This window comes from Meleagris gallopavo, chromosome 1 (assembly GCF_905368555.1).
Source record: "Meleagris gallopavo chromosome 1, MGAL_WU_HG_1.1, whole genome shotgun sequence".
NCBI classification, from domain to species: domain Eukaryota; kingdom Metazoa; phylum Chordata; class Aves; order Galliformes; family Phasianidae; genus Meleagris; species Meleagris gallopavo.
In genome coordinates, this window is record NC_139404.1 from 151,499,448 (window position 1) to 151,522,775 (window position 23,328).

Below are 23,328 nucleotides of genomic sequence, written 5' to 3' on the forward strand. Positions count from 1 at the left end.
ATGTGGGAAGCATCATGCTCACAGGCTCTTCTCCTGATGGGGGACTTCAACCATCTGGATATCTCTTGGAAAGACCACATGGCGAGCTGCAAGAGGTCCAGGAGGCTCCTGGAATGTGTTGATGATAACTTTCTGGTCCAGGTATTGGACAGATCGACCAGAGGTGAAGCTTTGCTGGACCTGCTGTTCACCAATGCAGAGGAGATCACTGAAGGTGTTAAGGTTGGAGGCAGCCTGGGCTGCAGTGACCACACCCTGGTCGAGTTTGTGATCTTGAGGGATGTGGGCCTGGCAAAGAGTGGCATCAGGACCCTGAACTTTGGAAGAGCGAACTTTTAAGCTGTTCAATGGACTGTTGGCCAAGATCCTCTGGGATGCTGTCTTCAAAAACAAAGATGTTGAGGAGAGCTGGCTACTCTTCAAGGATGCCTTCCTGAAAGCACAAGAGCTCTCTGTCCCTCTGAATAAGAAAGCAGGCAGTGGAGGAAACTGGCATGGCTTGGCAAGGACCTGCTGGGCATGCTGAGGGCAAAGAAAGGTGTGTACAAGCTCTGGAAACAAGTGTGTTTCACTGGAAAAAATACAGGGATGCCATCTGAATTTGCAGACATTCTACAGGTACATTGGCCAGAAGATACAGGCCAAAGCGAGTGTACCTCCTTTGGTAAATGTAAAAGGAGAACTGGCTTCTATGGACGAAGAGAAGGCTGAGGTACTGAATGAGTTCTTTGCCTCAGTCTTCACCGGCGGCCAGGATTCCAGTATTTCTCACATCCCTGAGCCCTGCATCCCTACACCTCTAGGTGGGGACCGGGACAGTAAATTCCCCCCACACTGTAAGGGCAGAGCAAGTCCGAGACTGCCTCATGAAACTGGATGTGTACAAGTCTATGGGCCGGATGGTGTGCATCCCAGGGTTCTGAAGGAGCTGGCTGAGATGGTTGCCAAGCTGCTCTCCATCATAATTGAAAAGTCGTGGTTGGTGAGGTACTAGATGACTGGAGGAAGGGTCACGTCACTGCCATTTACAAGAAAGGGAGCAAGGAGGACCTGGGGAACTGCAGGCTGGTGAGTCTCACTTCTGTGCCTGGGGAGATCATGGAACAGATCCTCCTGGATGACATGCTTGATCACATGAGGAATGAGTGTATGATCCAAGATAGCCAGCTTGGCTTCACCAGGAGAAGGTCATGCTTAACCAATCTGGTGGCCTTCTATGATGGAGTGACGGCATTGGTGGACAAGGGAAAGGCGACTGATGTTATTTACCTGGACTTGAGCAAGTCCTTTGACATGGTCCCCCACCACATCCTTATCTCCAAATTGGAGGGATGTTGATTTGATGGGTGGACCACTCGATGGTTAAGAAATTGGTTAAAAGTCTGCAGACAGAGGGTAGTCATCAATGGTTCTATGTCCAGGTGGAGGCCAGTAACGAGCGGTGTCCCCCAGGAGTCTGTCTTGGGACCGGTGCTCTTTAACATCTTTATCAATGACATCAATGAGGGAATTGAGTGCACCCTCAGTAAGTTTGCTGATGATACCAAGCTGAGTGGTGCGGTTGACACGGTGGAAGGAAGGAATGCCATTCAGAGGGACCTCAACAGGCTTGAAAGGTGGGCCTGGATGAACCTAATGAGGCTCAATGCAGCAAAGTGCAAGCTTTTGCATTTTGGCTGGAGGAATCCCAGGCATCTATACAGACTGGAAGGAGCAATCCTTGAGAGCAGCCCTGCAGAGAAGGACCTGGGGGTCTTGATGGATGAAGAACTTAATGTGATCCAGCACTGTGCTCTTGCAGCTTGTAAAGCAAATGGTATCCTGGGCTCCATCAAAAGAGGGTTTGCCAGTAGGGACAGGGAGGTGATTGTCCCCCTCTACTCTGCTCGTGTGAGGCCCCTTCTGGAGTACCGTATCCAGGTCTGAAGCCCCCAGTACAAGAAAGGGAGCTCTTGGAGAAGGTCCAGAGAAGGGCCACAGAGATGATCAGAGGGCTGGAGCACCTCACCTACAAAGACAGGCTGAGGGAGCTGGGCTTGTTCAGCTGGGAGAAAAGAAGGCTGCAGGGTGACGACATTGCAGCCTTTCAGTACCTAAAGGGAGCCTACAAACAGGAGGGAAATATAACATCAGGATGTGGGGAAATGGTTTTAAGTTGAGGGAGGGAAGATTTAGGTTGGATGTCAGGGAGAAGTTCTTTACAGAGAGAGTGGTGAGGTGGTGGAAAAGGCTGCCCAGAGAGGTTGTGGATGCCCCATCCCTGGAGGTGTTCAAGGCCAGATTGGATGGGGCCCTGGGCAACCTGGTCTAGTGTTAAATATAGAGGTTGGTGGCACTGCTTGTGGCAGGGGGGTTGGAGATTCATGATCCTTGAGGTCTCTTCCAATCCTGGTCATTCTGTGTTTCTGTAGTGGCTATAAAGAATGAAACCAGAATTACAGTCCTGGAGCTCAGACCTAGTCTTGTAAGTGGTTTAACATCTGCCTACTCTTCAGTTTGTTGCAGATTAAATTGCATGTGAAACCCATTCTATTTAGTTTAGGTAATTCAGTTGCAACCATTTAGGTTCAGAGAATAATCCAAGTCACCTAATACAACTACTTAAATTCCTAAAACAGTCATTGAATATTGTGAGGTAAAACTGAGGATCAGTAAAAAACCATGTTGAAGGTAACTCCAAATCATTATTTTGTTCCCCCTTATTTCAGTTTCTACTTTAGCCAAAGATAGCACTGATATTCAGTGAGGAGTATAGGTGACTCCCATTCTTCTCATAGAATAGCAGCTCATCAGAGAACAGGAAGGTAATTTCCACGCTGGCAGTCTGTTGACTGTGGCTGGAACTGACCCCAGAGGAGAGGAAAATAAGAAAAGTTGAGTCTGTATGTTCCCAGTGTTCTAAGACAATGCCAAAACACCAAGGAAGAAATCATTGTGGATGAGGCCTTTTTTTTTTTTTCCTATTATTACTAAGCTAACCACAAGGAACATTTACTGAAGTGACATAATCCAACTTCATATGAGGGGGTACCCTGTGCCTTGTTAATCAGGACATTCTCCAGCAGTTTTAAGATGAGGGTTCAGCACTCTGCTCAGATTATATCTAGTCAAAGATTGTCTCTTACTATTTAGATTTCTTCTCTATTATCCCTTATTTCAAACAAATGGTTCCAGAACTTTAGAATATTTTTAGAATTCAGGTACCTGTATTCCCAATCTTTGATCACAACCTATTTATTTATTTATTGCAGACTTTATAGGACATACATTAAGAACTTTTAAACAGTTGTCAGTGACTTCTTTAAAGCAACTAAAGAGGTACTCCAATCTAGCAGGGAGGCACTTATTGAAAGTCAGAATGATAAGAGTTAAGTAGACTTTGAAAATTGCTGACTCCAGCTGTGATGGGTATTAGGCATCTGCATACTCAAGCTATATTTAGGCCTACTAGATACCATCTAGTTGTTTTGCATTCCACACATACATATCTTTTTTCCTGCAAAATATTTGAGCTTTGAATACACATACATTAAACAAACAAACAAAAACTGGTAAAACACAAGACAACACAGCAGAAATGCATGCAACCTAGTCAGAACATCATACACCTGTCAAATCTGTACACAGCTATCCCTCAGTGTCCCACCAACTAACTCAATCTCTGATTTCTGGATCATCTTTAATGGAAAATGTATTAAATTTAAATTTAAAAGGTTGTTAAATATTTAAATTTAAAGTAAATGCTTAAATCCTGGTGGCTCCTCAGGATCTGTCCTTTCATCTCACAGACTTCTGTCATGGTACCAATAATTAACTCCACACTTGTTTAAAGAGATTCCTCTTCCTGTGTTTTTCTGAATTATTGGCAGGTTTAGTAGTAGGATGGAAGATGTCAAAACATGTCAATTCTCCTGTCACTTTTTTTTCTGTGCTGATGCATCTTGGCATTTCCTTTTCCATAGCCTCTTGCCAAGGTGTTCCTTCAGTCTATGGCCTTTACTTGCACTTCTGACCACTGTACTTTCATTCAGGTTGTGGCAGTGGAAGGACAAAGTTTTATAAGTAAGACTTTTTTATTATTATTTTTAATTAATGCTGCCTTTTTAGCAGTAAGTACAGAAAAAAATAAAAATTGAAATATGGATCAATATGTTTATAGCTGACATTTTTATCAATTCCTTCAGCTGGGAAATCGTTATAGTTCTTATCACATAACTTAGCAAAAGTACTGAGTTTCATTTGAAACACTGGAGAGAGGAGAGAAAAAAAAAAAAAAAAAGGAAAGATACAGTAAAATGTAGTAAAATCTTAGTTCATCATGCAGAAGGAGAAAATCAATTTTATTTCTGGACTGAGTTTCTTTATTTTCCTCAACTCTGAATTAATAAGAGCTGTAATGTTGAAAATCATTCTAGTCACGATGCCTTATTTTACAAAACTAAGAAAAGAAAAAAGGAGAAAAGACCCTAAGTTAAAGAATTTCTATACACTATTCTATGTCTTGTAGAGCTCTACACATTTTGTAACATACTTCACACAAAAGTCAACAATCTAGATTCTTTTAGCGTTACTGAAAAGAGTAACAATAGTAATAAAAATTCCTGAAGGGGTGTTTTCCATTGTCTGAACTCTGACTGGGAATTGTCAGGACCCAAAACACCACCAGCTGCACAAGCCAGAGGATCTTCAGGAGGTAATTAACCACAGAGTTCACAGCTTTGGCTGGCCCAGGGGCAGTGCAACTTGGTGCTGATTAAAATGCTTCCAGGACCTGAGTTGTTAGCCTTCTTTTGAACTGCGCTGCCAAAGAGACCTACCAACAATTACAGAACCAGAGTAGAAATCCCTGTGTGATCATCATGTGATCTAGCCATACTACAAACTGTCAGCAGCATAGAAGTTTCCACTCTGATATTTTTGAACTCCAAGGATGTATTCAATTGCTCACATATTTCAAAATTATGTAGCACCAACAATCTCAGAACATTTGTTTATCAATACCTTCCTTATAAAGTAGACATGGATTTCATAACATTTTTTCCACCATTTCCCAACTACTGATGTTATCACATATTCCATAAAGGGAGCATGATTTTGAATTATAGTAGGCATATTTCATAGCTTGTCATTAATACCCACATATTTTTTGGAGGACTTAACTTCTGAATAATATTCAGAGTATTTTTTTCTTCTGCTATGATACATATTATATTTGACTTTCATATTTAGTATATCCTTTTAGTTTCCTAATAAGTGACTCATAGAATTTTCTAGTGATTTTGCTACTGGTGCTGAATACTGACCAGTTTGAAAAGTATGTAGCTAAATTGAAGGATATCAGAGGTAATACAAAAGGAACACAAAATTATTCTGTGCTCAATGAAGAATGAACGTTTGGTAAAGTCTTGCTCATCAAACTCATGAGAGCTTCAATGAGTATCCAAATACCCTATTTCTCAGGAATCTTTCCTTTACTAGATACAATCTCTGAAATACTTTCTATAAAATCAGTACTTCATAAAGATAATACTACCATAGCATTATAATACAATGCAATAACAAAAATAAAACAATAATATCACCTATTATAAACTCCATCTATTACTTGTAAGTTTTGTTATCAGCCTGAAGCTACTACGTTAGTAACTAATCATTACCCTTTGTTTTCTATGTAAAACTATGAATACTGCTTAAGCAGTCTTTAAAGCAGAATATAATCTGTCTCTTCACAGAGTCACAGAATGGCTGAGGTTGAAAGACATTTGCAGAAGTCATCTTGTCCACCCCACTGTTCAAACATCCATCTAAAGCTGCTTGCCTAGGACAATATTTCAGTATCTCAAAAGGTGGAGACTCCACAGCCTCTCTGGGCAACCTGTTCCATTGCTCAGTCTCACATTAAAAATTGTTCCCTTGTGAAAAAAAAAAAAAAGTGTAAAAGTGTTTCCCAATGTAAAAAAAAAACCAAACTTTTTTTTTCCTCTCGAAAGAAATACAGGTCTTGCTAACAAAGTCCAGGTAATCTTTCTGTTGTATAAAACTATCCATCATTTGATTGTGAAGGCCTTTAAAACTACTGAACGGACATTAGTAAATGTCCTCTTCAGATTAACCAAGGTTTGTACAGAATCAAACAGTAGTCATGTTGATGCTATCTGATCACAGGATTGGCTGGGGCATTATTGTCAGTGTCTTGATCTAAACTATCATCTGAGAGAAATTATCTCCCCAGAGATATTTGTATATTCTAGTGCACATCACCAAATTTCAATTTGCTGACATTAATAAACTTCAATACTGACAGACAGCAGCCTGAAATTGTATCATTTTGGATGAAGGTAACCAAGAATTCTCCTTGTTGAAGATCTATTTCAGCGTCACATCTTAGGGTTGAGATTTCTGAGAAATGAATATCTCAAAAGATTTGAGAGAATTACCAGCTTTATATTAACATCCTTCCAGTCAATACAGTATTAATCATACACCTTTATCTATGTTTGCATCACTGTGATGACTATAAATATATACTTGAATATGTATGAACACACACACACAGAGACAAACATATTTGAAGGTTGCATGTGTGTGTGTTTAGGTAAATAAAGTGTACAACATTAACCACTGCTTCCTTCAGGTTTCCCATCAGTGATTTCTTTGGAAACAGACCTAACTTACAGAAGACAAAGAATGAAAGATGTGGAGAAATGGGTTAGAAAGATTCACTCTGATCAGCTGTGCCATATGTTGCCATCATATCATTACCATTTTGGTCTCATTATACTTATAACACTGGTATTTTTTCTTTCACATCTAGAAGGAAGGGCTCAGAAGGACTGTATCACTGACTTAGATAATGGGATTGAGTACACCCTCAGCAAGTTTGCAGATAACACTAAGCTAAGGGGTGCCATTGATAAAACATAACGAAGAGATGCCATTCAAAGGAACCTGGACAACCTTGAAAACTTGGACCTATAAGAACTTGATAAGATTTAACAAGTCCAGTGATAAGGTGTTACACTTGGGTTGGAACAATTCCAGATATGTGTACAGACTGGGAGAAGAAATCATCGAGAGCAGCCCCATGTAGGACCTGGAGGTTCTGGTGGATGAAAAGCTTGATGTGAACCAGCATCATGTGTTTGTAATCCAGAACGCCAACCATATCCTAGACTGCATCAACAGAATGGTAGCCAGCAGGATAAGGGAGGTGGTTGTCTCTCTTTACTCTGCCTTTGTGAGAACTTGTCTGGAGTACTGTGTCCAGGTCTGGGGCCCTCAACACAAGAAAGTTGTGGAGCTGTTGAAACAGGTCCAGAGGAAGATTATAGAGGACCTGAACACATTTCTTATGAAGAAAGTTAGAGAGAGCTGGGCTGGTTCAGCTTGAAGAAGGCTTTGGGGCGACCTCATTGCAGCCCTCCAGTATTTAAAGGGAGCTTATAAACAGGAGAAAGACTGACTTTTTGCATAGGCAGACAGTCAGACAGTGATAGGACAAAGGGTAATGATTTAAAGCTAAAAGTGAGAAGATCATTAGATTAGATATTAGGAGGAAATTTATTACTCACAGAGTGATGAGGCACTGGTGCAGGCTGCCCAGAGAAACTGTGGGTGCCCCATCAAGGCCAGTTTGGATGGGACTCTGGGCAGCCTGGTCTAGTGGGTGACAGCCCTGCCTATGGCAGGGGGTTGGAACTAGAGGATCTGTAAAGTCCCTTCCAAACCAAACCATTCTATGATTCTATGATTCTATAATTCTGTGATTCTATTGTTCTATGATTCTACCATTCTATGATATCTCTAACCTTAGCTCTGAAAAGTCATATATAATAGAATGTTCCCCTGGAATCTTTTGGAAAAAAACTTCAGAACTGAACTTTACACATCACAAATCAAAATGAGAAACTATCTGAAAGCTCAAATGTTAGTCAAGACAAAAAAATTCCACACATCATTATTTTAGCAGGAATGATATGCACCAGAGAGATTCTTCTTTAACAGATAATTTAGACAATGAACTTTAGTTGGAGACTCGATATTTATTTGATGAAGGAGAATGTAAAGATAGATAGAAATCTCAAAATGTCTTGGCCAGTATTTAAATTTAGACACTCATGAGTGTAAGAAATTTTCTCAATATTTTGAAGTGTGGAATAGAATCCAGATAATGTAAAGTAAATCAGCAATAGTTCTAACAGAAACAGGAACAAGTAAATGAACCGTCATTTGTTGAATGCAAAATCAAAACAGACTAGAAAGCTCTCTTTAATTTCTTCTGTTTCTACTTCATGAAGGATAATAACTCAGTCAGTTTGTCCAAACTGGAAAAGTGCCCAAAATGGAAAAGTGTGAGAAGTTCAATGCATATTGGAAATATAGCATCTTGCCAATATATATTATTCCTCATTTGAAACAATTATTCCTCATAATAGAATAAATTCACTGTGCTTTATGCAAAGTCAGTGTCTCACAAGGGAAAAGTACCACGTTCTTAGCTCTTGGATTACTTAATTTTGATGTCAAGTAAAAACAGTATTTTAGTAGTTTACTCCCCCAGTTTTCTCTGTACAGCATGCTTATGACATTTTTAAATCGTCTTCACCAAGATTTCATAACAAAGTAGAGTTGTTGTGTCTCCGTTTTTAGTCTGGGAAAGTAAGGGAATTATCTGGCTTCTCCTTTGCATTGATTTGCTTGTGTTATTCCATAAGCGCTGAAGAATCTAGGAACACCTGTACCAACTTTGGTTTCTAGGAGTTATTTAAATGAAAAAGACAAATTACCCACATCAGTTTCAGTCTCTTAATGACCACACAATTAAGACAACTTTTATTCTTTTTTTTTTTTTTTTTTAATAACTGCAGCATTGCTGTGTACTGTGTGTCTGGCCTGTGTCTGCATTAGAGAATTCTAAAAAATTTGTAATGAAATATGGAACTCTGGTGCAGCAGTAACTGATCTAATGGGGACAAACTCTACTAACTTCTACTAATTTCTACTTTTCCTATCATTATGTCCATTAATACATTATCTCATGTAGAAAAAAGCACAGTCAGGCTGAGCACCAAACAACTGCAGTAATCTGTATAAGATCAAAATGATCTTCATTATGTGACATATTATTGCATAGAAATTGAATGTTTACCAGTTTCTTCACTATGCTGGGAGAACTGTCCCATTTTTTTATTAAGTAAAGTTGAACTGAATTCTTCTTAACTTACTTTCGCCAGATATAAGACAAATTTTAGATATGAAGCAAGCTCTCTCTGTCATCAGTAAAGAACATCCAAAGGACAATTTATGTGAGTAATCTTGTGCAAATACTTTGAAAATGCCTAACTTTTGCACTGACTATAGAAGAAGTCTAGATGACTACCTTAGATTAAGTGCCTTAATTTCAGTACAGCTTAAAGAAAGTGAGGTCAGTCACATCCCATATGTAATATAATTTCAGTACATAATGCAGGTATTATATAGTTCTGTGCAGAAGTAGTTTTCTTCTGTGTTTATATGTATATACACATGAAAGCAATATGGATGGATGTGTGTCTGAATATGCAAACTTAAATATAAAATCTATATGTTTTAAGAGCTTCATAAACTTAAATTAGCACAGATATAATGGAGCACACAAAAATATATTCCTGGATCTTTTTATACAATAAATAGTTTAAAACTTTGAAGGTAGAGATCAATAGTACACCTAAGTATATTTCCTTTCTGATCTCTGTTTCAGTAGCTTAACATGTACTTAAACATATTCAGGGCCCTAATCTTGAGACCAGTCATAGCATGGCATAAAAATAATGCCACAAAGAGTGAGAGAAAGCAAGATTTTAATCCAGCAACAATGAGATAGTCTTATTCATGTCTGGTGCACACTGAAATCATTTATATGGGTTCTTTTTGTCATTGTTTCGTTTTGTTTTCCTACACATCACAGAATCACAGAATCGCTTGGGTTGGAAGGGACCTCAAGGATCATCAATCTCCAGCCCCTCCACCACAGACAGGGCCACCAACCTCCACATTTAATACTAGACAAGGCTGCCCAGGGCCCCATCCAACCTGGCCTTGAACACCTCCAGGAACATGCTCCCTAATTGATTTAATCTGTGCGTTCCAAAATCTTCATGCTTAATCTAAAGCACAAAGATTCACTGACCATTCTTCAGTATATTTTCTACAACAATACACATGGTGTAAACTACATAAGGAGGATGCAAAACGAAAGTAAAACGAGAGGCCAAAACTACTGCCACTGCAACAATGGGACAAAATTTGCTGATTTATCATTAAAATGAAATGTTAGTTGTCATTTTCTTTTTGCCAGATTTTATGCATATATATGTTTGCGTAACTCCCACTGATTTCATTAGAATTTATTCTTATGTACTAGAGAAGTGGGTTTGGCTTAAGGTTTGTAATCATATCACATTAAAAATACTTGTTCTTCAGGTGCAGCCAGAAGTTCAATGAATTAGCGTCACGCAAACCACAATATGTAAATATTTAGGCTCATTATTTTTTATTTTACAAAACATCTCAGATTGAGTAATGTATTCTGTTACACTACTTGTCTTATCAGGAACAGTATTTCTTGCCAATGTCAAAACAAACCAAACAGGAGAGTTAAAAACCTATAATGCAGAATGCAGGAAATAATGTATACTGAGAGGAGTCATTGAGAAGCAAGGAAATGAGACATTTAAGGATTTTAATAATTAATCACTTGTTCTGTTCCACCAGATTACATCAGGAAGGTGATAGGATGTTCTTAACAATATCATTACCTCTTGCTAGTGACACAAATACTATATATAATAGAAGAATTCTTTTTCAAAATCACTTTATCTCTATGGGAAGAGACATTCACAGGAGGCATAATCAGTGCTGTAGGTTGGAATAAGACTATTTCTCCAGTTCTCAGCATTGTACGAGTGATATGAATATTCCTCTGAATAGGATTTAATTTCCAATTAAAGCACTTAAATTCAGGTGTTCATTACAATGTATCTATGAACTGTGTATTTATTTGATCTCACATTATAGACACAGCACTGTATTCAGTCACCTAAATATAGATGTGTGGTGTCCTCTGTAATATCAAAGGGTACCTGAGACCCCATATAGTGCTGACAAATATGAGACAGGACCTACACAACAGCTGAGTTTTCTAATAGTAAAAAGCCAAGCAAAATAACCTAGACAGTGGAGTCAAGCCTTGGTCAATGCACAGTTACAATTCACTTCCCTGAAGGTAAGTATCAAGTGGCGTTAGACACTCCTAGAATGTTAAAATTTCTGTACATATCTGATGGACGTGATTCAAGACCAATGCAAGACTGGAAATTTTCCACAAAAGTGACTGTATTCTACATGTAAGACTGTAGAGAGTCTGAAATGGCGCAGAAGATACATATTTAAGCAACTGCAAATGTAGTCTGAAACGCTATTGGAGTAGACATCCTGGGGTAAGATTCATTTTGCTAAAAATAGGTGTGATATTTGAGATTCCATGGGATATTTGAGAAACCTTCATGAGTTGAGGAAGGTATGAGAGCACATCTTGTGCTCTTCTGAAGTTGCAGCTCACTGAGCTTAAAATGACCCTGGTCACCTATCAGCATGCAACAAGGTTCATCTCTCTATGTTAGTTGAGCTGAATAGCTCAATGCTGTCTTGTAATGGGCTTTTTTGACTGCAGGGGGATCTTGCATTCCATATTGGTATTTATAAAATGGACACATAAATTTGTGTGACTGAATCTGGAGTTGAAATTAAATCAGTTAATGTCTCTGGTTAGAGTCATTCCAAATATTTGATGTAATACTGTATATAGCAGCATTACAATGCTATATAACATGAAACTCAAACTTTATATCAGCCACCATGATGCTAGAGGACATCCCTAGTGTTCCTGTAATTCCATCTTGCATCTAAACTTTTAAACATGAGTCATATATATAAATGGCCCTCTACAGTGACCTTCATATGACCTTCACCAACTCTACTTCATAATCATGGTCAATACTGCTGAAAAAAACAGCTTTAAATGCTGCAATATGAGCAAGAAAATCCATGAGCTGTTGTTGAATTCAATACCTTCTATAAAAAGTACGAATTTTGTAAAAATTTTTACGATTTCTTTCATACCGTGAGTAATTTGATACATTGGAGGGAAGTGAAACCATCCAGAGGAACCTGGACAGGCTGGAGAAGTGGGCCCGTGAGAATCTAATGAGGTTCAACAAGGCCAAGTGCAAGGTGTTGTACTTGGGTCGGGGCAATCTCAGGTAGTTATACAGACTGGGGAAAGTTCTAAAGAGCAGCCCTGTGGAGAAGAACTTGGGGGTCCTGGTGGATGAGAAGCTGGACATGAGCCAGCAGTCTGCGCTTGTAGCACAGAAGGCCAACTGTGTCCTGGGCCACATTAAAAAAGGGGTGGCCAGCAGGGAGAGGGAAGTGATTGTCCCCCTCTACTCAGTTCTTGTGAGGCCCCATCTGGAGTACTGCGTCCAGGCCTGGAGCCCCCTGTACAGAAGGGGAGATGACTGTTTACTGTTGGATTGATAGTATTAGGACAAGGGGGATTGCTTATAAACTGAGACAGGGGAAGTTTAGGTTAAATATTAGGAGGAAGTTTTTCACTCAGAGGGTGGTGACGCACTGGAACAGGTTGCCCAAGGAGGTTGTGGATACCCCATCCCTGGAGGCATTCAAGGCCAGGCTGGATGTGACTCTAGGAAGCCTGGTCTAGTGGCTGGTAACCCTGCACATAGCACGGAGGTTGAAACTAGATAATCACTGTGGTCCTTTTCAACTCAGGCCATTCTATGATTCTATGATAATTTTTCCCTCTCATTTGTACTATCTAATGTGTTCATTAAACTATACAACTTAAAACAAACCAAGTGATGAACTGCAAACTGAACAGATCAGTTTAATATTCTGAAGTGTGGGTATTGATACATTGGAAGATCACAGATTTGATCTTACATTTCTACTCTGAAAACAAGACAAATGCTTACATGTCTGAGAGACAAACAGACATTTGTTCTATTGAAAATAAATAACTGGTCCACACAATTTTTATACTGTTGTATACACATGATGTAACACAATCTAAACCTCTTCCTAATAAAAATAAATTATTTAAGATTCATGTCTTTAACCAAGAGAATTTAAATTTGGAATCATTTTTAAGCTGAAATATAGCTTAACTGTAAGTCATCTTTTTTTCTCACTTTTACAAGCTAGACATTTAAAAATTAAATACCACATAATTAATCATCAGAAGGTCAGATTTTGCACTCACTTGTGCCAGAATGCGTTCATAAAAGGACTAGTGAAAGCAGTGTATTTACATTAATGATATATTTATATCACTGAGAGATTAATCACATTCAGTGTATTTAAAAAGAGCAGGACACTGATCTAAGCAACATACATTCCCACGAGTATTACCTTCCAACCGAGGCTGTCAGATTAGATACCCAGAACTTATGTGAGAGTCCAAATAAATGGAGCCTGATGAAAATTCTTGCAAGGTGATTTCAAGACCTATGTAAGTTTAAATCATTGGAGCTTCATTAAATATTCTAGCGAAATCCAGTGCTCAGCCAAGTAGAGCACCAAATATTTTTCTGTCAATCTGGAAAATGACATACATTATTATGAATATAATGAACAGAGTAACTTAGGGTCTGTGTCCTTCAGTGGCATGGGGTCATAGCTTCTGACTGCAGCTCTCAGTGTGAAGTCAGTGTCTATGAAAAGCAAGAAAAAAATATATTGTATATTACAGAGTCCACATTCAGAAGGTCCAGGCAATTGATATCTTTTGCCATTTTGTGTTTGAAGCACCCAAATTGCAGCCCAGCACGATGACCTTTGGTAGCAGGAAATTGAGAGTGTGTGGTATACCTCTTGGAGTGTGACTGTATGAGTGACTTTTAGGCTTGAGCATTCCTAGATTGAGAGATTCCTGGGGAGTATAAGAGAAGATATGACATGGAAGAAGCCAACTATAGTGCTTCCATGTGAGAATAAGCATTCTTAGAAGAATAGAGAAGGTCTACTGTGAAGAAGGAATCAAAATGGAGAGGTTATGAATGTAAAACAAGTTGCATAATAACAAAACAAAATATGTCTAGTGTTCTGTGCCTTTTTACCCGCAGCAAAAGTGTGTACCCTAGCAGTTGAAGGGCCTACCAGCAGAAGTGTTCTGACTCATCAGATGCCGTTTGAGGAATAGCCAGAACAAATGCAGATAGCTGATAAATGCACCATGTATGTCATCCACAGATAATGTTTAGTAAGAACAGTTTGGAATAACACTGAAACATGTAGATAATGTCATAGTCAGCCTGACTTAATCATCTACTTCAGAAAACCCACAAAAGAGAAAAGAGGGCAGTTACTGTTCCTATTGCATTCCTATAGAAGTTTTTCCGGGGGAGGGGGGGGGAAGAAAAAAAAAAGGTTTACTAAACTTTTCTGAGATGCACTTTTCAGAGAAATATATGTAGTATAATTGTTCTGAAATAGCACATCCCACAGGTATTGTGACCATCCTCTGATTATCACTCATCATTCAGTTCTGAAGGTAACACTGAGGTAAACACAAATTCTGCAGTCATTTTACATGGTGGCAGTCTGCCCTGGAAGATTCTTTCTTATCAGCTCTGTGTCTTTCCTTTGTGCCTTACCACAGGAATCAGGAATGATTCTCTTATTTTATTATCTTTTTGCATGAAATGAGAAACTTGCTGAAATAAGTATTTATAGCAGTAGTTCTATATACTGTAAAGGAAAGGCAACACAAGGGAGGTCCTGCTTTCTGATAGTCCATCTAAAGCTATCCAGATATAGCTTGCTGGCTCGTCCTTGCCCTTTTCAATATCTAAATTGCATTACAAGATGATAAGAAATACACTGAATACTCCCACAATGGTTGCTACAGGAATGCAATGTAGTTACAGATGAGAAGAGAGATGGTCTGTCTGAATACAAGTGAGGCAGTTCCCCTAGACAATCTCTCCCTCTCTTAGAACACTGCTGAGATTCATATTCTGGGACCATGATAAACTGTGGGAAAACAATGAATAATTAGCAGTCTCTTACAGTTGCTTCAGAACTCAGAGCTACCATGCAGCTACGTGACCTCTGGTTCTGCAAGGTCGCAACGAGGTAAATAATAGGACAAAGGCAGTAAGTGAAGCATTATTGTGCAGACTCTGCCTGTACTGTATCAGTTCTGTAGAAAAATAAAGGTTTCCTGTGTTCTCTTCCTCCACGGTCTCAATTGTGTGATTAAGCACAGCACTGTGTGGTGTGACTTGCTTTGCCCCAGGCTAAGCACTGGGAGGTTCAGAGAAACAAAAAGATTCCCAGCATGATGTAGTTTACATAATGAAAGTTTGGGTAAACTGCTTTATATCTGTGGTCTGGGACATACGGAGTGACCGAGGGGCAGTACCATGACCATGCCTTACTGCAAGAGGTGAGATAAGGGGAGAAGTGGTCGTGGAGTCTACTTTTCCTTTTCCAAGATGTGTGTGCCTCCTCTACTCTTCTCCCCTAATTTACTCACATTATAAGAGTATAATCTGCAAAACTATCCCTTAAATCCATGAGCACATTTGCTTCAAATCAGTGACTGCATGAAATATATCACTGGGAGAAGGGAGAAACAAGGTGCATTATACTAGACAGAATGCAATAGGTATATTGTCATTCCAGAAATCTTGTCCATTTGGACATGACATTGCAGAAGATCTTGTAGTGATATTCCCTGGGAAGTCCCTTTCTAGCCAAACACAGAGTTAGAAAACTGCAGAATTTTAATTATACTCAAAACTCAGAATAAAACAGATATACGAAATGTAGAATTACAATAAATATTTTGCTTTACTCTCGTGATTTCTAAACAGTCTCACAGATCATGATTTACAATTTTTAGACAATCAATATCCATCACATCATGGTAAAGTTATTTTTATCTAGTAAAAGATGGTTGGCTTGTCAATCAAAATGCAGCATTTTCACAAATATGCAAGAATCTGCTGCCTTGAAACAAGATCTGGACTTCCTCCTAGAAGCCCTTACTGTTGTCAGAAATCCTATTACACATGAACAATACCAATTAAATAATCAATAGTATTCACTTCAGATTAAAAATATTATGTCAGGCCCAAATTTGAATGTTAAACAATGGCTCTTCCAGGTAAATGAGTCAGAATTGCGCATTATATTTGCACTTCCTTTGAACATCAAACCAGCTCCAGCAAATTTTTCACAAGCAAAATTAACCACTTTCACACCCCATTTTAATCTAAGTCATTCATCTAATGCTCTTCCTCTAATGATCCAGACATCAATTTATCCTCTACTTTTCTACTACAAATGAAACATCTATGCTTAATGGGAAAAAGGAAATACATAACTTCTAAGAAGCAGAAGCAAATTTGAAGTAGTCATAGCTGTGCAATGTTTTGTTTGTAGCTTACTAAGATTTAATATATATAAATTACAAAATCTCCAAATTGTCGTCTGAAATCTGGGAAGAAAACTAACTCCAATGTGGCGTTAGAAAGCAGTATTCCTTTATTTCTTACGATATGTACTGGGCAACTTGACAAATCAAGCACACATGCACTCAGAGTTACAGTTATACGTTTAGGCAGTTAAGACACACATATGCAATACATTTGTCCTTAAACTAATATACTGATTCCTATTGCTAAACCAGCCTATATGAAAGTAATAGAACACACTTCTCATCAAAAGCTATATGCCACTCTTATGGGCAGAATTATACTATGGGCCAACAAAATAAACTTAAGTACTCTTTTGTATCCAGTAGCCCTCTACGAATAGTGAGCGAAGTATGAACTTGATGTGGTGGCAATTCAGTGAACAAGAAAAAGAAGAACGATGGAAACTAGAAAGACGTGTTTACAAGAGAAAAAAAGGGAGGAAGCTGACAAAAGAGCCCACAATAGACAGAGTTTTTGGAAAACGTGCAGAATATCTGTTGAATATCTGAGTCTGAAAATGTTTTTCACAACAAGCTTATCTGGACAAGAGAATTAATAATATATTTCATTACATCTGGCTTTCAACAAAATATCTGAAATACATCAGTGCTGGCTTGGGTGGCCAGTCTGCTTTGGTGGTCACTTATTTTCCCATCAGAGACATTCAAGTTTATCTCGGATTAAAGTTCTACTATAATTAAATTTTATGATCAGTAACAGCAATCCATTTTCATTTAGATTAATGATATATCACTCTGAACATTCTAACAAGACAGAGAAGGTCTTGGAAAACAGGCAAAAAATGCTGTAGATGTTTATGTACATCATACCATTCAGCTGTTTCACAATGAATTGGCTTGGAGATATTTCTATCCATGTTTTTATAGGAGATTTGAGGTATTTATTTTTGCCTCCAAGAACTGTTGATTAAATAATGCTTTTCAAATGAACTTTAAGTTTACTCAGTTTTCAAGAAGCAATCAGACAATTAACTATTTAAATGTTGAATCAGATTTTCTTGTAAAATGCCAGAAAATTTGCAGTCTAATAACTGAGGCCTCATTAAGGACAAATATGCTCACACTAGAGTCTTCGGATTTGAAGTTAGTTTGATTTTAGTTACTAATGGAGATGGCCACCAAACAAATACAATAAATGAACCTGGATTTCATCTGGAGACATCAGTCCATGTAAATATCTCTCACTCAAACAAGATCAGGGGAAAGAGCTAGGTATGCCATCCAGTCAATAATAATCTGACCAGTACCAGCATCAGAAATATATCTCTGTTTATGACAGCATACAGGCATAGGAGGAGCTGAGCGACTCAAATGAATACAGATGAGCCTGTATTCTTGTCTCAACTACAATTATCATGCAGCTGATATCTTTCTCACATATTTCCTGAGTAGGCAAGTGCTAATCATGCCCACACGCTACAACTTCAGCTTGGTCCTTAACAGAATGACTTTGTTCTTGTTTCTGTGGTTCCTTTGGAAAACATTGCAGCCTAACACATTCTCAGCTTGAAGATTCACTTCATGAAAACAGTAAGAATAGCTTGGCATATCTGCAAGAGCCAATGTCCTCAGCTGTTTTCTAGGAGAAACTGTGCAGGTGTCAGACAAAAGACATACTTCAGAGTATGAAACTCAATATATGAATCTATAACTCTCAGTCTGCAGTGATATTGTCACAAGTTCTCCATATGCTGTGAAGAAAAACTGTAATGGGGGAACTTTGACAGCACTGAGGCTAGCCATGAGAAAGTCTTGCCTGACAAAACATACAAGCATTTCATTTTCTAAATAATTGGTATTTGGTGAAATATTTGTGCACACTTATCATTGTGTCAGGGCCAATTGAACATCTGAGGCATTCTGCAACTGAGATGACAATGGCCCTCCACTGTGCAATTTGCAGTGCTGTACTTCAGTGAAACCTTTTATGTCCCATGTCAGACAGACATACTCAAATGTATCTGCTCTGCATGACATTGATGACATTCTTTTTTGATAGCAGTGGACTTTCATTTAGGCTGGATCTGTTAAAGTTATGTGAGCAGGAAATGATGTGAACCCCAGTGTGCAGTTTACCATATGCTATACACAGGATCTTTGCTTAAAAAAGCTTTCAAATATTTCTTATATCTGTAGATTGCTATTCTACCTGATTGTCATTTTGAATCATTTCTGCACTCTTAACATCAGTGCATAATGTGCAGAGGAACACAATTTAAGCAATAGTAGAATATACACTAAGCTGGAATTTGTTTCATATCACCAGGAATTCTATTGCAAGCAAACACCCTCACTCTTTATCTCCAGTTCATCATTAAAGAAGAGAACACTCCCTCTGGTATGCTCTAATAGCCCCATGCCATCTCAGATGTGCAAAGCAATCATAAATCCACTTTAGCTTGTTAGTTTACTGCTGTTTTCTATCACCAGACAAGCACAAAGCAACTGGAATGTGTCAGTGAATCTGGCACTAAATCACACTTCCTTTTTTTCTTTTTCAAGTGGTATTTTCAAGCCATGCCAAGTAATGACATTCCAGGGAAGAGTGTTACACTATATTCAGTGGCTTTCTAGTATGCAGATAGCTCAGTTCTCTGGAAGCACTGGTTGCATGGCTCTCTTCAGGAAAAGGCAATTTAATTCCAGCCCTGTTGACGAATTAAATAGAATTTACTAGAGTAGTATGTACAAGTATATTCTTTGTGAAAGAGGTGCAGCAGCATTCAACAATTTAACTCATTTATTTGTTTTATTAAAACGTTCAGAAACATTAATAAAACTATAATTGTAGTGGAGAAAGTTTCTTCCTATCTTCATTCCATTTGTACTGCACTACATCTACATCGTACTGTTGTTTTATCAAGAGAAAACCAGAAGTATGAGTGACAGTTAGGAAGATAAAACTGCACTGCTGGGTCTAAGTTAAAAGTCAGATCTGTACTAGGTTAAAAAACATGCATAGAAGATGCAAAGACAGTGGCTAGTAAGCCTGGAGAGACAAAGTTTTCTTTAGCAAGACATAGAAGCCTATAAAGGTCTCGTTAACACTACATTCCAAAATTACCATGGTGGTTCCATAGCCTGACTAAATGAAGTGACAATACATTTGACAAGGATGTTGCTGATACAAAAAAAAAAAAAATATTTCTTTCACATGTCACTGACCCAAAGAAAACTATGAGATTACATCAAAAACTAATGAAACATTAGGATGATCTGAATGCTCCTGTGGTCAGAGAACGACTTCATATCTTTGGAAATTATGGGACTTCAATATTATTTTGCTTAATGTGACAGGAAAAAGAAGTCTGACTGTTTTTCTCAAAATCATGTATAACAACTTCAGTTGCCTTAAATAAGTACATGGATCAAATTATCTACATGCTAAAAAAAAAAAAAAGGAAAATTCAATACAAATACATTTGGTTTATTGATAGACAGCAATCCAAGTAATCTAGGACGGGAGAGAAAGTATTTATATGGAGACCCACTTTCCACATTTGTGACTTAATTGTCCAGCCTAGCAGGACTTCAAATACAGGCAACCGTTTAAGGTAGTTAGGGAAATAAAGCCTATAACTGGAGGTCCTATAGAGAACCATGTTTGTTTAAAAAAAAAACAAAAAAGAGAGAGAGAGAGATTTCTTTAGTGTATATTCTTCTGCTCTTATTCCATTGGTGATCTATTTCATAGATATTCCACAGTGCTGTAACTTAGTGGCACATGGCTTCCTAGGATAAAATAGTGATGTAGAGGTTGGTATATATTAACGGCCTGATTTCACAAAGCCAAACAATGTGATCCATCTCCTCTCCAGGCTGAACTATCTCCCATCCCTTGGTCTTTTCAAAGGGCAAATGCACTGGTTCCCCTAAGCATCCTGGTGGCCCTTCTTTGGACCATTCTCAGGAGCTGCACAATTACTTCTTTGGCATATACAGCTCAGAACAGAAGTTAGGTAGAAACACTCCATTTTAAAGTTAATTAATTCAGTATGTATTTGAAATATATACTTATAATCCAGTATCTGCAGGAGTTGTTCTCACCTAAACCTTCCTTTACATTGTTGAGCTTTGAAATGTTTCTCTTTAGACTTTCACATCCCAAATGTCTCATATAAAATTCTATATGGTATTCAATCACTCCCTTAGGTTTTTAACATCTCTCACACTCTCTCGCTCTTTTTCTTTCTAATGATCACTTTCTCTCCACATCTTATCTCCTTTCATACAGAAAAGGTATCCAAAAACATATTTGTAGATGCTTTCAGAGAGAGCACTTTTAAACTGACAAGACTGTAAAGTTGCATCATGCCCCAGAAGAAAAGCCACTCAGTTTCAGCTTTGTTTTCTCTGGTGTTTTGAGGCCTACTTGGAAGAAGAATAATAGCAATAATAACTATAGTGCACTCTGAAGCAAAATCTGGCAATCTGTGAAGCAATTTGAAATGAAACAAAAGAGAAGAAAACAAAACAAAAACAAAATGGTACAGGTACAGGTACAGGTACAAAATGTTTCTTGACTATTTTGAAATAATTACCTCTGTAGTTAGTTAACATTTTAAAAAGAATACTCACTGTAAGCTGACAGTCTAAACTATTTTCTATCATATCCAATATTCATTATTAGATTCCAGAAGATTTCAAAGACCTATTAAAAACAGAAGTATGGTATTTCTTATCAAAGTATTATAATTTTGATTATTACAAAGAAGACACTATTTGGCAGCTTTGGATAGGGAGTTCAAATTCAGCTTTAGGGGAAATACATTTTGGAATTGGCTAGTCAATTTTGTCCTTTGGTCCTTACTAAAATGACTCCTAATATATTCAACAAGCCAGAGAATGAGTTAATTGAGACACTTCACTGTGCCATTAGCTCCCTGTGCATTAAAATACTGCTTTTTCGAACTGAAATATTTCCTTCTGTTATCTAGACTTCTATGTATAAAAACTCTTCCACTGACTGCAGCCTGATCTTTAGGCCAGAAAGGGAAAATATCCCTATGAGCATGATGATCCTTACAAGCTAAATGGTCAGAGCATATTCAGGAGAGGAGACCGTATTTCCTGTTACTGTTCATAGCTTACTCAAAGCCAAGAAAAAATTAAATACAGCAAAAGTCCTTGTAGCTGATGCCAAAACATTCTTAATTGTTGCATAAAATATACCATCATAAAGTCACTGGCTGTCCTTCTAAAAAAATGAAAGCAAAACTTCTTAGCATATGTTACACTTGTCCAGAGTATATTGGTTGTATCAACTTTATCAGGGCAGACAGGCAAATGAATTTCAGATTCAGGACTCCAACTCTGTTAGGTCAGATGCTCAGCCTTGTAAAAAGCAGAATAATGCTGGGTATAGTTGGAAACATGGAAGTCAAAGAGGGAATTTTCTGGGACATTTAAGTACTTCAAATTATGTGATACCTGAGTGTACTAATTTGTATGTATATATAATTTAAATTTAAACTCTCAGTACCTACCTAATTCCTGAGATTTGATCTAGCTCCTACTGAAATCATACCAGTTTTTCTCCTTGGCTTCCCTGGTTGTTTACATCTAACCTGTGCTCTCAAAGTCAGGAGTTTTTTCCAAAATTGTAATTTCAAAAGAGTGAGATAACTGCAGATGAATCAGCCTTGTATATCTCAGACAAAACAGAATCACATGTGCTAAATGCCAAAACACATGCCCAAAGTGGTTCTATCCTACGTTTGTGAAATATTTTCTAATGAAAATTTAATCTAACATAGCACATTTCTACTAAGGATTTTAGTTTTCTAATAAAATTCACTTTCCTAAGCATACCTAACTGCTTTTACTTACAAGCAGGACTTCAGTGTCTTTAAGAGAGTTAGATTATGACACACCGTCTTCAATCAAGGAAGGGTCATACAGGAATCCACTGCAGCACGTGTTTAATTGTTTTACTGGATAAGGAAAAGTGTGACAAGTATATCTGAAGATCAAGTCCACCTGTGCAGTACTATTACAGATCAAAAATCTTACGAGACTTCTAAGGGTATTGAATACATTAAGCATCTGGAACAAAAAAACTGCTTAGGATTTGCAATGGGAAGATCAAGGCAGCAATTTATCTCCTATATTACTGGGGAGAGAGAAGAACAAACTCTCAAGGACCGCAAATGAACTAATCTTCATGAGGAAAGAAAAGTTGTATGAAATCCTAGATGTCTCAAATCACTTCTGAGAGATAAAGAACTGAGCATATAGTATGACCAGCTTTTTAATGTATTTTAATAACTCCTTCTTGCTTCAAAAATTATTAATATCTAATTATTTGGAGCTTTTAATTATTTTGCCATTTTCTGCATTTCAGCAATAGTCAAAGGGAAAAAAAATATAAAGAAGGCACAATAGAATCAGGTATGTACAGATGTTCAGAATTCAAAACATGTTGACAGTGTTTTATGTATTAAATGAATTATCAGAAGCCTTTAGATCAGTTTTTTGATTGCAAATTAACATAATTAAATAATCATAAATAATAAAAAGGATTATCAAGTCTAGACGTACTTAGGCTTCACATTCACAGGTGTATGGATCACTTCTAACATGCTTTTAACACTAAAAAAAAGATGTTGGCATTATTGCTGGTGATAGAAAATGTTTTCACGAGTTTATTAGGTAGGAAGCAGAGTGATCTCAGCAGGCATAGAAAAAATCTTTCAGATGCTCTAAACTTAGCATTTGTTACTGTATGACTTCCTCAGACAGAAAATTTATTACTGATGAACAAA

General features: G+C 37.8%; 1 protein-coding gene across 8 annotated transcripts in view; it reads left to right on the top strand.

Moving 5' to 3' along the window:
• Positions 1-23,328, top strand: part of EDNRB (endothelin receptor type B) — a 56,842-nt gene that overhangs the window by 2,135 nt on the left and 31,379 nt on the right. For 5 of the 8 annotated variants that reach the window (XM_085215678.1, XM_085215680.1, XM_085215683.1 and 2 more), the window contains one exon: positions 1-23,328. This exon is cut by the window's right edge. The exons of 1 other annotated variant lie outside the window; for it this stretch is intronic. The gene's annotated coding sequence lies outside the window, so the exon portion shown is untranslated. 2 more of the 8 variants (XM_085215681.1, XM_085215685.1) reach the window with 2 other exon arrangements.